The sequence below is a fragment of the Physeter macrocephalus genome, chromosome 7 (assembly GCF_002837175.3).
Source record: "Physeter macrocephalus isolate SW-GA chromosome 7, ASM283717v5, whole genome shotgun sequence".
NCBI lineage: Eukaryota > Metazoa > Chordata > Mammalia > Artiodactyla > Physeteridae > Physeter > Physeter macrocephalus.
The window spans coordinates 54,275,557-54,291,161 of record NC_041220.1 but is presented as its reverse complement, the minus strand read 5'-3'; the positions used below and the strand labels follow the sequence as shown (position 1 = coordinate 54,291,161).

General features: G+C 35.2%; 1 protein-coding gene and 1 pseudogene across 1 annotated transcript in view; both read right to left on the bottom strand.

The window, feature by feature from the left end:
- Nucleotides 1-15,605, bottom strand: part of CORIN (corin, serine peptidase) — a 229,776-nt gene that overhangs the window by 186,390 nt on the left and 27,781 nt on the right. The window lies entirely within an intron of this gene.
- LOC112067090 (uncharacterized) lies at nucleotides 10,837-10,949 on the bottom strand (annotated as a pseudogene).

The window sequence follows — 15,605 nt, the reverse complement described above, 5'->3', positions numbered from 1 at the left end:
TTGTAAAGCAATTATACTCCAATAAAGATGTTAAAAAAACAAAACAAAACAGGGTCCTTAACAAGTGATAGAGAAAAATTACTACAAATACAGAATCATAATTGCATGTAACACAGAATGACCAAAAAACTTGAATCTGGGCAGAAAGGTTCAACAAACTTAGCTGAGAATTTGCTAATAGCCAACAAATATAAAAGGGAATTACTCTTTAAGACTCTTGATTTCAGGCCTTTTATATTCAAGTAACTGTGTAAATTTCCTATCATTCCTACTGTCTCAACCTGTGTGTCAAATATTCTTTTTTCCCAGAATGTTCCATTGTCTTTGAAACATGTAACTCTAGTTTTGTATTTGTGCACATTCTCACGAGGGGCAAATGAGTTTTCATAAGTCAGCTACATGCTGGGCACCAGGCAGAGTCATTTCTCTGAGGGGAAAGGGAAGGGCACTTTTGGAAATGGACTCATTTATTGTTGCTGCTCCCTCTAATTTGGTTTTCATAGGGTAAAGAAAAGTCTGGAATGTTTGTTTTTCTTCCCTGAGAATTTACTACTGAGTCTAATAGAAATTAGAAGTCAGTGTTGCTATATAAGAATGTATAAAAAATACAATAGATGTAATTAACCATAGCATTCCTATAGACATCATAATGTGTCTTTTAAATAACAGTTACTTTAAATTGGGGAACTTGGGGAGGAGAAATTAGAAACAGATCTGAAGAGCAAAATTGCTTCCTGATTCAATGGATTTCTGGTGAAGCAGAAATATTTATTCTAATTAGCTCCTAAATTCTAAAATAGCACTACTAATAAGGCACGATTTAATAACAAATTTTCAGAGTACGCACCGATTACAAGATAGGTCCCAATTTCAGAAAAAAAATTAAATATGAAAAATAAAATGCTGCTTGCATTTGAGAAGATGAGTTATCGATTTTTTGTTTTGTTTTCTTAATCTGACTCAACAGTTTCTAGATCAAACTGGGGCTTTCTCTACTCATATCACATTGCTAATACTTCTAGATACAGTAATTAGGAAGGAAAGATGGGTCTGTTTTAAGAGTTCTCCTTATGTTCATTTGGAAATTATGATAAATTCTGTGTTGTCCACTTCTGGAATTAGGTAATGTGGAGTTAGAAATTAGTTTCTTGTATGATTTTTTTTTAAATGTAACATTAACTTAAGAAACTTCTGACTTACACAGAATTTATTTCAACAATGGGTTCTTTTAAAAATCCGTTAAAATCAAATAAAAATCATTTTTAAATAAAAGCAAAATAGTATCTAAACCATAATGATTATAACAGATAATAGTGTTATTAGACAGGAAGAATCTTCTTAAATTAAAAATAATGAAATATCAACTTTCTAAAGTACTTTGCTATCTTTTGTCTAATAATCTAACAGGAAACCTTGGTAACCTTTCTGACTTCCTATGTATGATTTCACACTTAATTGAAGGACTACTGGTAAAGATTCCATTGTAACAGGAGGCAATATTTTAACAGAGCATGGTTGGTTTGCCCTAACTTAGCTAAACTGACTTATTTCAACTCATGAATTTGCTTCACAGGATTTCCTTGTGGAGACTTCTACATTTGTCTTACTTCCAGATCCTGAGAATTCGATGGGGTTGTAAAGGAGAGTTCTCTGTACACAGCCCTTTTCAGTGGTTTGGGAAGAAAGTCATGGCAGGGTTGGCCCTCTTCACACGTTTTCCTTTTCATTTCTGCCATCCAGTCTGTCAAATTTTGTTGCTGTTTTCCCAGATGTTATCTTTTATTCCCACCTCTACAGTTTAAATCCTAGCCTTTTATGGTTATATCTCTCACTTTTATCTGAATATTTTTGTCCTCAATATTTACTGAAAAACTGTAACACTCCTGGCATTGTTCTTGGCCCTTTCACATACATTGGCTCATTTGCCCTCCTCACAAGTTACTCTGTTTCACAGCTGAGGAAACAAGGTTAAGTAATTTCCCACAAGATTCACACAGCTAAACCTAAATATCCAGCCACAGAGGCATGGATAAAAAAAATGTAGTATATATACAATGGAAAATTACTCAGCCGTAAAAAAAGAATGAAATAATGCCATTTGCAGCAACATGGATGGACCTAGAGATTATCATGCTAAGTGAAGTAAGCCAGACAGAGGAAAATAAATATATGATATCACTTACATGTGAATCTTAAAAAAAAATTGATACAAATGAACTTATTTACAAAACAGAAATAGACTCACAGACACAGAAAAAAAGGACTTATGGTTACCAAAGGGGAAAAGGTGGGGAGGGACAAATTAGGAATTTAGGATTAACATATATACACTATTATACATAAAACAGATAAACAATAAGGACCTACTGTATGGCACAGGGAACTCTATTGAATATCTTGTAATAATCTGTAATGGAAAAGAATCTGAAAATATATATATATAAAATACACACACACATATATACAAAGAATCACTTTGTTGTACATCTGAAACTAACACAACATTGTAAATCAACTATACTTCAATAAAAAATTTTTTTAAGTTAAAAAAGTTAAGATTCGCACAGCTAATAATGTCAAAGCTGAAATTCAACTCAAGTCATCCTAACCCAAATCCAAGTCTCTTTCCATCAACAGCTGTGCCCATAATCCAAACATTGCAGTTGAAGACATTGTCTCCCCTGAATTTTTCTTTTTTGTGTTAAAGTTATTGTGACACTGTACTGCTCATTTTATTTTTACTTATTTATTTTTAAATATATTTATTTTGGCTGCGTTGGGTCTTCACTGCTGTGCGTGGGCTTTCTCTAGCTGCGGCGAGCGGGGGCTACTCTTCATTGCGGTGCACGGGCTTCTCATTGCAGTGGCTTCTCTTGTTGAGGAACACGGGCTCTAGGCACGTGGGCTTCAGTAGTTGTGGCACACGGGCTCAGTAGTTGTGGTTCGCGGGCTCTAGAGCACAGGCTCAGTAGTTGTGGCTCATGGGCTCAGTTGCTCCACGGCATGTGGGATCTTCCTGGACCAGGGCTCGAACCCGTGTCTCCTGCATTGGCAGGCGGATTCTTAACCACTGCGCCACCAGGGAAGCCCCTCCCCTGAATTTCTACCACCCTCAGTGGGGCCCCATGAGATCCATGGAGGCAGGTGGGGTCTTTTTTTACTACTCATTCAACAAATACTTATTGAGCTCCTACTCTGTGTCAGGCACTGCTCTAGGTGCAGAGCAAATGACATGATGCAAAACAAAGTTCCTGCCCTTATGGACCTTATAGTCTAGTCAGGGGAGACAAAAAACAAACACAAATAAATATTGTCTGGCATTGATATACATAGTCATAGTCCTAATGCTCAGCAAGAAACAAAGAAGCAGATGTTCCTCTTTAAGGAGAGACTAATATCACAATAAATCTATTCTTACTAGGACAGGACAAAGGACTATTAGTTTTGAAAGTGAACTCCTTCCTTAAGAAATGTACCAGAATTAAATATTCAAGCAGCACAAATATGTATAATAAAATTCAGATGCCAGTCTTTTTTTTTTTTTTTTTTGCGGTACGCGGGCCTCTCACTGTTGTGGCCTCTCCCGTTGCGGAGCACAGGCTCCGGACGCGCAGGCTCAGCGGCCATGACTCACGGGCCCAGCCGCTCCGCGGCATGTGGGATCCTCCCGGACCAGGGCATGAACCCGTGTCCCCTGCATCAGCAGGCGAACTCTCAACCACTGCGCCACCAGGGAAGCCCCCAGATGCCAGTCTTTTGATTTCCAATAATTCATATTCACGCTCAAGCATTTTGCTTGTCGTATCCTGTCTTCATTGTCCTATTATAATATTTAAGTTGTCATCATTTCATATTTACTACAGATTCACAGCCATCAAATAAGAGCATCAAAGGGAAGCAAATGCCTTCCCTCCACTAGATTAATCATAGCAGCTCAATTGCCCTGCGGGGGTAAGAAGTCACAGCAAAGGCCTGCTTCAGAGAACCAGCCTTCTCGGGGGACAGAAAAAGTTCCCATAAGCATCCCATTCAAAGTGCTCCTGGGCCTCATTATAACATTATCCTAATTTGTTTTCATTATAACAATAGGACTACCTGTTAAGATCTTGTTTATTTATGTGTTTATTCTCAGTATCCTTCCACATCCAAGTAGACTTTGTCTTGTGACTAGAAACCACTGGATACCAAAGAGTATACAACCAATAGTTATTCACTGAATGAAGGAGATTAAATGGAACAATGTCTTCACTACAAGATTTCTTATTGAACAAGATGGAAGTAGACATGAAAAAAGCCAGTATATATGAGACCCTAAGGCACTAATGTTGATGGCTAATATTGCTATAAATTTTTTTAACAATCTGTTTTTAACAATCTGTTCCCTAGAACTTACCACGGCATAGGGAACCATCCCATACTGTTCCCTCCACCAGACTGATTCCTATCTTGGACTCCACTCTGGACTACAGTGCAGTAGTTGAAAGTAAAAGAGCAGGAATTACCCTTCCATCCTGTAAAAGGCAAATGTCCCATTATCCTTAGGCATACTCAATTCTTCTAGCATGAGACCTCACCATAGTAGAGAAAAAACAGGAAGCTGTGCTTACAAGCTGTAAAGGCTGGAGGAAGATGAATAGATGAGCACCTTTATGCCAGAGCTGCAAAGAGCTCTGAGGAAAGTGTGGGTAAAAATGATGGCTATAGCTGCCAAGACTAGGCTCAAACACTGTAAACTATCAGAGTTAAGTAAAAGCCAGCTACTCCAAGACTGAGAAACAGAAGCCAAAATCTACCTTGAGCCTCGGTCCCACCCGCAAGGCTGTGTGACCTTGGGGAAATTACTTAACGTCTTAAAACCTCCTAATCGGTAAAGTAGAAATAATTATGTGAATGAGAGGTTGTGAGGATCAAATTTGTCAACAGAGATAAAGAGCTTAGGACAAAGCCCTCATACTCCTGATGTTCAACTGATATTTCAACAGCACTGGTGTCTCCAGCAAGAAAAAATATACGATTCAGAGAGAGGATAGGATGAGATAAGCTTACTTTGCAGTAAAAGCCTAAATAAATCATTAGTATCTATTCAAGTTCTCTCTTAATAAAAAATACATCTTAAATTTCATTTCCACTTACTGTTTTATAGTAAAATAAGACAACTTAAAGCTAAGGAAATAGATGAAAAAAATCCTTGAGTACTTTCTAGGCTGAATGTTTGCTAAGTATTTTATATACAGCATTTTATCTAACCCTCCCACAAGCCTATGAAAAAGCTGTTTTTATCCACATTTTACAGATATTGAGACAGATTCAATGAGAGTGAGAAAGTATTCAAGGTTACATAGATGTTAGGTTGTAGAATTGAAATTAAAATCAAGTCATGCTGATCCCATAATCTGTTCCTGTCTACTGTATCATTCTGTCAAGCTACCATTAATTTTAAACATCGTAAACTTACTTCATTCATTGTAAAATATTTAGATGAATCTCTTTGGATTCAAGCAGTAGAGCTGCTTCTCCATGATTAGTAAGCACTAAACCTCAAAGAAAACACTGCATCTGCTGTTAAAAACAGGTTACCCGTCCTCACTGAGGGACGAATTGGATTGGGAATGCTTAGTGTCTATTCCTGGCTGTATCATGAAGTCCACCCAGGTCAGGACTACATCAGCAGAGTGAAATAATGAAGGTCATTCTCTAGTCTAGATAACTCACACGAAAAGTAACATTTTGCGAGAAGGATTTCTGGGACAAACCAATTTAAAAGGATATCGTGTACCTTGGAAGATCCGCAAGGGGGTTACAGTAGGATAAGAAGGAACAGAAAGTTACAGACAGGGCCTCTCTATGAAGATCCTGGCTTTGTAACTAACTCTAAACATCTGTGAATCCGAACATATTAACTATTTTGTTTCTCATGAGAGAAAATCAATGAGACAAAAGTAAGACACACTTTCTCAATGAGTCATCAGTGATGTTTGTAAAAAGTCTTTATAGTCATAATCAAGGCATAGGTAAGCCAATGCCTTGCTAATTTACACTCACACAAAAAAGTGAGTATCAAGGATAATGCTGTGTAAATTATCAGATTTAAGTAAGAACTAGCTACTCTTGCCAGGAGAAGCATGAGGTTTAGGGTTTAATGTTCTCTACATAATTACATTTAATCCAGACCTAACATTTTCAATGCAACCTCAAGCCTCTTGGTGAAGTCTTTTGCCAATCTTCAAGCTTTCACAGTCGAGATATATATATATATATATATATATATATATATATATATATATATACACACATATATATGTGTGTGTGTGTGTGTATGTCATTCTCTCCTGTCATTCATACACACATCCATACTACCTGATTCTAAGATGTTTAAACGGTAGCTAAATGCTCATAACTTGATGGAACTCATTCATTCAACAAATTCAATGCTTTGACACAGTGAGAGGCCTATATTTTATTGTAAATTGATTATTCACATTCCACAGAACTAAGTAAGATGTAACATTTCAGCTGTCACATGTCCATCTACCAGTCATTTTTCATTAATTTTAAAAGAACTAGATGTGTCCCCATATAATTATCTATCTTAGGATTATGAATGATTGAATAATAAAAATAATTCAAATTTATATGGTGCTTTCAAGTTTGTAAAACACCTTTCCCATACTCAGTATGATGGCTCCACAGTCTGATTCAAAATTCTCCTTTATTTGTCTATATTTATGTGGTCTTTGACAAGTTACTGAAATTCTCTGTTTATCAGTTTCCTCATCTGTAAAATGAAGATAAAAATATCTGTGTTATGGGGTTAGTGTCACGATTAAATGGTATTTACAAATGCCCATCATTAGCACATACGATAAACTATAGAAGTGTTTGCTATTATTATTATCTCATTTGTGATTCACAGAAACTGTGAACTAGACGGGAGAGAGATTTGCATCTATGTTATGTAAGTAGGAAAACTGAGACAGAGACATTAAGCTTTCATTCTGCCCTCTTCCTATATATATAGCATCAAAATTCAAGGTTTCATCAATTGGTTTGGCTTACTTGTAAAATAAAATAATGCTGGGTATTATTTTAAAAAACACTCATTGTTTAAAAACAGTTATTCATTGAGAAAATATTTAAGTCTTTATTAAATAAAGGCACTGGGCTTGGTGCTGTGAAATTAAAAAATAAGAACTTGAAATTAGACCACATTTTATTTATTTAGCCAAATTGTACTTTGATACATATGAAAATTATTTGTTTTTTAATACCAAGAATGGCACAAATAAATTCTATAATGATGAGAGTATGAGAAATTACTTAGTGGCACATCATGTTCATTAATGTCAGAGTTTATTGTAAAAATCATTACCTCATTTGTGGGTAGTTTTAAACTTCGCTGTTCAAAAACATAATGAGAGAAAAAAAAAATGTAATGAGATTTCAGTGGATATCCCAGCCCTGTGTAGTTTTATTGGGAATCTCATTTCAGGTTTAGTAACAGTCAAAACTTAAGTAACAGAAGAATAAATGACAGGGCAAACCTGCATACTAAGGTCTATATTATACCAGCTAGGCATTGTGATTCTTAATAGATTTATAAAATGCTCACTCAGATAACCCTTTTTAACCCAGAATACACTAAATTTAAAATTTGTAATAAGTCAGCCTCAAGTTGAGCTGATATTTACCTTTTTATTCTCTGAATTTACAAAGGAAGGTTTTACAGGGAACAAGATCGTAAAGGAGGGTGTGTTCTACACACTCAAAAGGAAATTTTTTTTTGGCCACACCCATGGCATGCGGGATCTTAGTTCCCCAACCAGGGATAGAACCCGTGCCCCCTGCAGTGGAAGCACAGAGTCCTAACCACTGGACTGCCAGGGAATTCCCTCAAAAGGAAATGTTTAAAATAAATTTCTAGTACTATTTTTTGGAATGCATATGACATACTATTTCTTTTTAATAAATATACCTTTATCTTATGACAAGGCAATGTAATATTAGAAAGCAAAACATGAGCAACCACGCAACAAAACAAAGGGAGGGAGGAGTGGAATGGTTCTTATTAGTTATATCCTCAGCATTACCTCCCCATCCTTAACTTAATAGCAGCCATGAAGTTTGGGAGGCCTTTCCCTACCCCCAGCTCCAGGTGTGGGTCCTGACTGGCCAATGACAATCAGCTCATGGCATTGCCTGGCACTGTGCTTAGTTCAAGGGCAGATAGGAGAATGAAGCTGGCCCCATCACAGTAAAAACCCAGGAGTAGAACAGGCTGCATAATTTGAGCATACCCAGGATAAAATGAAAATGTGGGGTCCCTTGGTCAAAAATTATTTTTATATTATTTTATTTATTTATATCATTCATAATATTTATATTTATATTATTGCTAATAATTTCAACAAGGCAACAGCAGAACATTAAACAGAGTATGGAGTCCGTCTACGCTCAGGGCTCTGTGCAATGGCACAGGTCGGCATGCTTAGGAAGCCGGCTGATCATCAGAGAAGAGACCTCCCTCCAGGAACCTCTACAGCTCTCCACATAGGGACATTTGAGCAGCAGGCCCACGATCTCTCTATAACTTTTGGTAAGAACTAAAGGTGATCAGTTTATGAGTTTTGGGGCCTCTGATTCAGTCTGAGGACTTCTGTTTTTGTATATGACTTGAACGTGTCAGAGGCAGAGATAACCAAACACACAAGCAACCCTGGCTTTGTCCACACGTTCAAGCATTGCATAAAAGCAGTGCCTCTTCCTGAAACCAGATGTGTCTGCACACTGCATTTCAACTCCAACTTGCAGAGTCACACATTTCTCCAGGGAAACTGCCCACACTCGAGACTGGTGAGGGGCCCATGCCCTGCCCTTCTAAGTAGCCGCTTCTCTCCCAAGGTTAGCAAGGACGGAAATCATGGTCTAGTGCCTATGTTCCAACTATTGTGCTGAAATATTTGCTGCCTTATACCTGCTTCTAAATTATAGTGTACAGAGCAAGGCTAATCCATCACAAGTCAGTCATTTTGAGTCCTTGATACATAAAGAGTTTCTCAAAAAAAACATTGGACTATATTATATCTTCACTATGGATCGATTAGGGGAATTTGGTCAGATTAAAGCTGAAGACATTTGTTGGGCATTAAAGTTTTTCTTCTTTATCAAGAAGATATTAACAAGAAATGTTGGACTAGTTTCTTCCTAAGTGTTACCAACTATAGTAGATAATATCAATACATTTGTCAGATGATAAAATATAGGACTGTGTGTGAAACCTGGCCTTGAAAAATGTAAATTCTGAAACATCTCCACTCCCTGCCTTTTTCATGTTAGGATGGAAATGAAAATAACTGGAATAGAGGGCTCTGGGATAATTAAGCCAAAAAATAGAAACATGGGAAGTTTAAACATGGAAATGAATGTACAGAGTTGGAATAGCAAAGAAGCAGAGTCAAAATGAGTAAGGCTGCCCCAGATTCAAATGGGACAGATATAATGTGAACCCAGAGAGGTGGAGATCTGAAGGGTGAAATGGAAGGCAAGAAATACCTGACACAAGGGGGCAATGTTGAATCAATTCTGTTTCTGGAGACACTATAATTTTTTCCTATAATTGAGAAATTTTTTATTATGAATTTTAATAATAATGAATTAAATATTTAATATAGGGTTTAACATACTGGTCTATAAAAACTTTGCTTTCTCTAGGTGATTTTCCTAAAACTATGAAGTACAGTATTTTAATTACAAACTAATTAATATCAAAATTCCTTTGTGCAAACAATACAGACAGCAGCCCAACTCTCAATTACGGGAGCAAGTTTAAACTCTACTACAAATGGCACTAGAAAAAAAACACCTTATAAAAGATCCTGAGAAAATTGATAACATGTTGATAAGGTGAAAGAGGGCACATGTGCATTCATTGTACTAGTCTCTCTACCTTTGTGTGTGATTAAAACTTTCTGTGTAAAATGATTTTTTTAAAAGAAAAGATTCTGAAATATTGTTAACTAAGTAGCTGAAAGCACACCCATTATAAACCTCCAGAAATTTTTAGTAAAATAAAACAAATGTTTTTACGTAAACAGCTGAACTCTCCATAACGAAAAGGAAATCTCAAGATTGCAGAAATGCAACAGTGAACTGAAAACAAGAGCAGTGAGTATGTGAGATGACATCACAGGAATGAAGAGCACATGGGTGAACATTTCATGAGCAGATATTGTAATGGCCCTGTCTTGGAGGAAGTCATCAGTCTCAACAAAGAGATGAGGCTTTGAATCCATAGGAAGTACAAATAGGAACTGAGGCCCACACACACACACAAAAAGCAGGAACTCAACTAGCTAAGCCATATGATGAGGGAGCTTGTCTGACTCTGCCTAGACTCTGATTTGACAAAAATCTTTCTTTGGGTGCTTCTTACTGCACCTCTGGCCCTGCCATGGGTTTGAATTTACAACTACACATGTGATCCAAGAATCCCCCAAGCCAAAAATTAACATAAAAATTGGCCCTGGGACAGTGATACCTTGGGGTGACTGGTCAAACCAAACACGAAATTGTCCTAAGTGACAGGCCCTGAATCCAAAAAAGTTTATAGTCTAAAGTCATAAAATAAACAGAAAACGATTCACTAGGGGAAGGAATAATAATAATCATTAGTCATAACCAGCAGCAATAATTGAAGTCTGAGAACTTCGGACAATTGAACAATCTGACAGAGGTTATAAAATAAGTATGAATAAAACAACTAAAGACAAAAAGGTAGTAATTAAAACCATTTGAAAAAAATGACACACTGTAAATAAAGAACTAGAAGATTCAAAAAGAAACCAAATAGAACCTCTAGAAATGAAAAATATGTATGAATATTATAATTTAATTAGCAATAATCATGCCTTGGATAAACCTCATTGGCTATGATACTGCCACTGCACAAAGCTGAACATTATAATTTAAAACTCAATGAATAGATTAAAATAGAATATTAGATACTTCTGAAGAGAGAACTAGAGAATTAAAAAATAAATCTGAAAAAATACATCAGAATTCAGCACAGAGATTTATAGAGGATGGCTGAGAATGTCCAACATAAGAGTAATTAGAGATCCAGAAAGAGAGAATAGAAAATCAGGAGTGAGGATATATTCATAGGATTAATAGCTGAGAACTCTCCCAAACTGAAGAAAGACCTGAATCCTCAGATTCAAGAAGCACACCTTCTAAACAAGATATATAAAAAGATATCTACAATAATAAATGCTGGAGAGATTGTGGAGAAAAAGGAACCCTCCTATACTGTTGGTGGGAATGTAAATTGGTATAGCCACTATGGAGAACAGTATGGATGTTCCTTAAAAAACTAAAAATAGAGTTGCCGTATGATCCAGCAATCCCACTCCTGGGCATATATCCAGAGAAAACTCTAATTCAAAAAGGTACATGCACCCCAATGTTCATAGAAGCACCATTTACAATAGCCAAGACATGGACACAACCTAAGTGTCTATCAAAAGATGAATGGTAAAAGAAGATGTGGTATACATATATACAATGGACTATTACTCAGCCACTGAAAAGGATGAAATAATACCATTTGCAGCAACATAGATGGACCTAGAGATTATCATATTAAGTGAAGTAAGTCAGACAGAGAAATCCAAACATCATATATCACTTCTATGTAGAATCTTTAAAAATTGATATAACTGAACTTATTTACAAAACAGAAATAGACTCACAGACATAGAAAACTTATGGTTACCAAAGGGGATAGCAGGGGTGGGAGGGAAAGAGATAAATTAAGAGTTTGAGATTAACATATACACACTACTATATATAAAACAGATAAACAACAAGGACTACTGTATAGCAAAGGGAACTATATTTAATATCTTATAATAACCTATAATGGAAAAGAATGTGAAAAAGAGTAAATATCATATGTGTATATATATATATACATATATAGAGAGAGAGAGAGAGAGAGAACTGAATCACTCTGCTGTACACCTGAAACTAACACATTGTAAATTAACTATACTTCAATTTAAAAAAAAGAAATCTACAATATATCCCTTACAGTGAAACCAGAAAGGCAAAAAATAATAATTTTTAAAGCATCCAAAGATGAAATCCAAGTTGTCTACAAGGAAACAAAAATTAAATTTGCATTAAAGTTTCTGATAGCATGAGTCCAGAAAAATGTGAAATAAATTCTTTAAGTTGATAAGTGAAAAAAAATTGTCAGTCTAGAATTCTGTACCTAGTTAAACATAGTATTGAGGGTGAAATAAGGATAATTTTAGACAAATAAAAACTGGAATAGTCTCCACTGAAAGAACTTCCAAGGAGTATATTTAATTAAGGAGAGAATTTAACCCAGAAGGAAGAAGCAGGATGCAAGAAATTATGGTGATTATTATATCATGTATACTTGAAATCTTCCATAATATTTGAAAAGAGTGTAAGAGCCTTCCTTGTTTAAACACTTCGTTAAATTGCCTCAAAATTTTGGATGTTGAGTACCACTGGCTACAGTATCTATTTATTCTTATAGAAACCAGAAACCTAGGGCTCACTGCCTCACTTCCTCAAAAACATAGAGAAAAATAAGAGTATCCTCCAAATTTTGAAATTTGAAAAAAGAAAGAAAGAAAGCCTACATCTTGGATGCACAAAGGAAATAAGAGAGAAAATGATATAATTTCAGTTAAATTGTAATATTGAACTATTCCGATTTCAGAATTTTAAACTATATATTTGTTGCCTACATATCCTATGTAAATCTTAACTAAGATTTTATATTATTATAAGATATGCAAAACTGCCTATATAATTTAGTTGTGAAAAGAGGTAAGCAGAAGTGGAAATTTATTTTAAAACAATTATAATGGTGATATCATTATTCAGTCTGTACATAGTATTGTTTAGAATCTTTAATAGCTATTTATATTATTACAAGGCCATAGGTGCTTGTGAAAGGTGAAAGATGTGGGAAATACAGAGTAGTGCAAAGAAGAATATAAAAAGTTACCTATAGTACTATGACTCAGAAATAACCACTGTAAACATTTGGATATATATCATTACTAAAGTCAAACTACCTAAACACAACTTCCAGCTTCCTTACTCACTGCCTTTACAGATGATATTTAAACTCTCTCAACATTAATTTCTTTACTGTACCATGGGGGTATTAACAGTATCTACTTAATGAGGTGTTCATGTAAGGTACATAGTACAATACTTGGCACACAATAAATTTGACTTATTTCACTAGTCTTTTTTTCTTTCATACTATATATCATATATACTTAACATAACATGAATATATTTAACATTACAATGCACTGTACATATTCAATGTACATATTATTTAGTAGCCTGCTTATTCACTCACTAATAGGTCTTGAACATTTCTACATATCAGTATGTATTCTTCCACAACATCATTTTTAATGGCTGTACATTTTTCCAACATATGATGGATTAAGAGGAAGAGGGGGAAGAAGAACAAAAGACTGATTAAAAACCCATAGGAAAGAGTGTCATGGACTTATAAATACTATCAAATGTAAAATAGATAGCTAGTGGGAAGCAGCCGCATAGCACAGGGAGATCAGCTCGATGCTCTGTGATCACCTAGAGGGGTGGGATAGGGAAGGTGGGAGGGAGACGCAAGAGGGAGGAGATACGAAGATATATGTATATGTATAGCTGATTCACTCTGTTATACAGCAGAAACTAACACACCATTGTACAGCAATGATACTCCAATAAAAATGTTCAAAGAAAACAACCCATAGGAAAGAAATCATAACCCAGAAATAAAAAACACAAACCTTTAAAAATTTTATATAAGAAAGCAACAAGAAAATGAGTGTAACCAAACAAGAACTAAAAGACAAAAGAAAAAAAATTGGAATAAAAGAAAATGAGGCTATAACACTAAAAATATTTAGAAATAATAAAAATTAAAGAAATTTAGGATAATCATTATGAGCACAATTAAGAAGATATATGTATAAGGAAGACAGCAAGTTAACAAAGAAAATGTTCCTCTGAATCCAAGAACCCAAAAGTGGAAAAGAAAAATCTTGAAAGATGTTATAAATTTTTTTTCCTGAAATGAAGGAATAACTGAGTCTGCATATGAAAAGGGCAACCATATTTCATTATGACCTCAGAATGACAGACATCAAGATATAAACTGCTTAAGTTAATAAGTTTAATAGAATTCTTCAAGAACTGGGCATCAACCTTTACAGACAAGCAAAAGCTGAGACAGTTCAGCACCACCAAACCAGCTTTACAACAAATGCTAAAGAACTTCTCTAGGCAAGAAACACAAGAGAAGGAAAAGACCTACAAGAACAACCCGAAACAATTCAGTAAATGGTAAAAGGACCATACATATCGATAATTACCTTAAATGTAAATGGATTAAATGCTCCCACCAAAAGACACAGACTGGCTGAATGGATACAAAAACAAGACCCATATATATGCTGTCTACAAGAGACCCACTTCAGACCTAGGGACACATACAGACTGAAAGTGAGGGGATGGAAAAAGATATTCCATGCAAATGGAAATCAAAAGAAAGCTGGAGTAGCAATAATCATATTAGATAAAATAGACTTTAAAATAAAGAACATTACAAGAGACAAGGAAGGACACTACATAAAGATCAAGGGATCGATCCATGAAGAAGATATAACAATTGTAAATATTTATGCACCCAACATAGGAGCACCTCAATACATAAGGCAAATACTAACAGCCATAAAAGAAGAAATCAACAGCAACACAATCATAGTAGGGGACTTCAACACCCCACTTTCACCAATGGACAGATCATCCAAAATGAAAATAAATAAGGAAACACAAGCTTTAAATGATACATTACACAAGATGGACTTAATTGATATTTATAGGACATTCCATCCAAAAACAACAGAATACACATTTTTCTCAAGTGCTCATGGAACATTCTCCAGGATAGATCATATATTGGGTCACAAATCTAGCCTTGGCAAATTTAAGAAAATTGAAATCATATCAAGTATCTTTTCTGACCACAACGCTATGAGACTAGATATCAATTACAGGAAAAGATCTATAAAAAATACAAACACATGGAGGCTAAACAATACACTACTTAATAACGAAGTGATCACTGAAGAAATCAAAGAGGAAATCAAAAAATACTTAGAAACAAATGACAATGGAGACACGACGACCCAAAACCTATGGGATGCAGCAAAAGCAGTTCTAAGAGGGAAGTTTATAGCAATACAATCCTACCTTAAGAAACAGGAAACATCTCGTATAAACAACCTAACTTTGCACCTAAAGCAACTAGAGAAAGAAGAACAAAAAAACCCCAAATTTAGCAGAAGGAAAGAAATCATAAAGATCAGATCAGAAATAAATGAAAAAGAAATGAAGGAAACAATAGCAAAGATCAATAAAACTAAAAGCTGGTTCTTTGAGAAGATAAATAAAATTGATAAACCATTAGCCAGACTCATCAAGAATAAAAGGGAGAAGACTCAAATCAATAGAATTAGAAATGAAAAAGGAGACGTAACAAC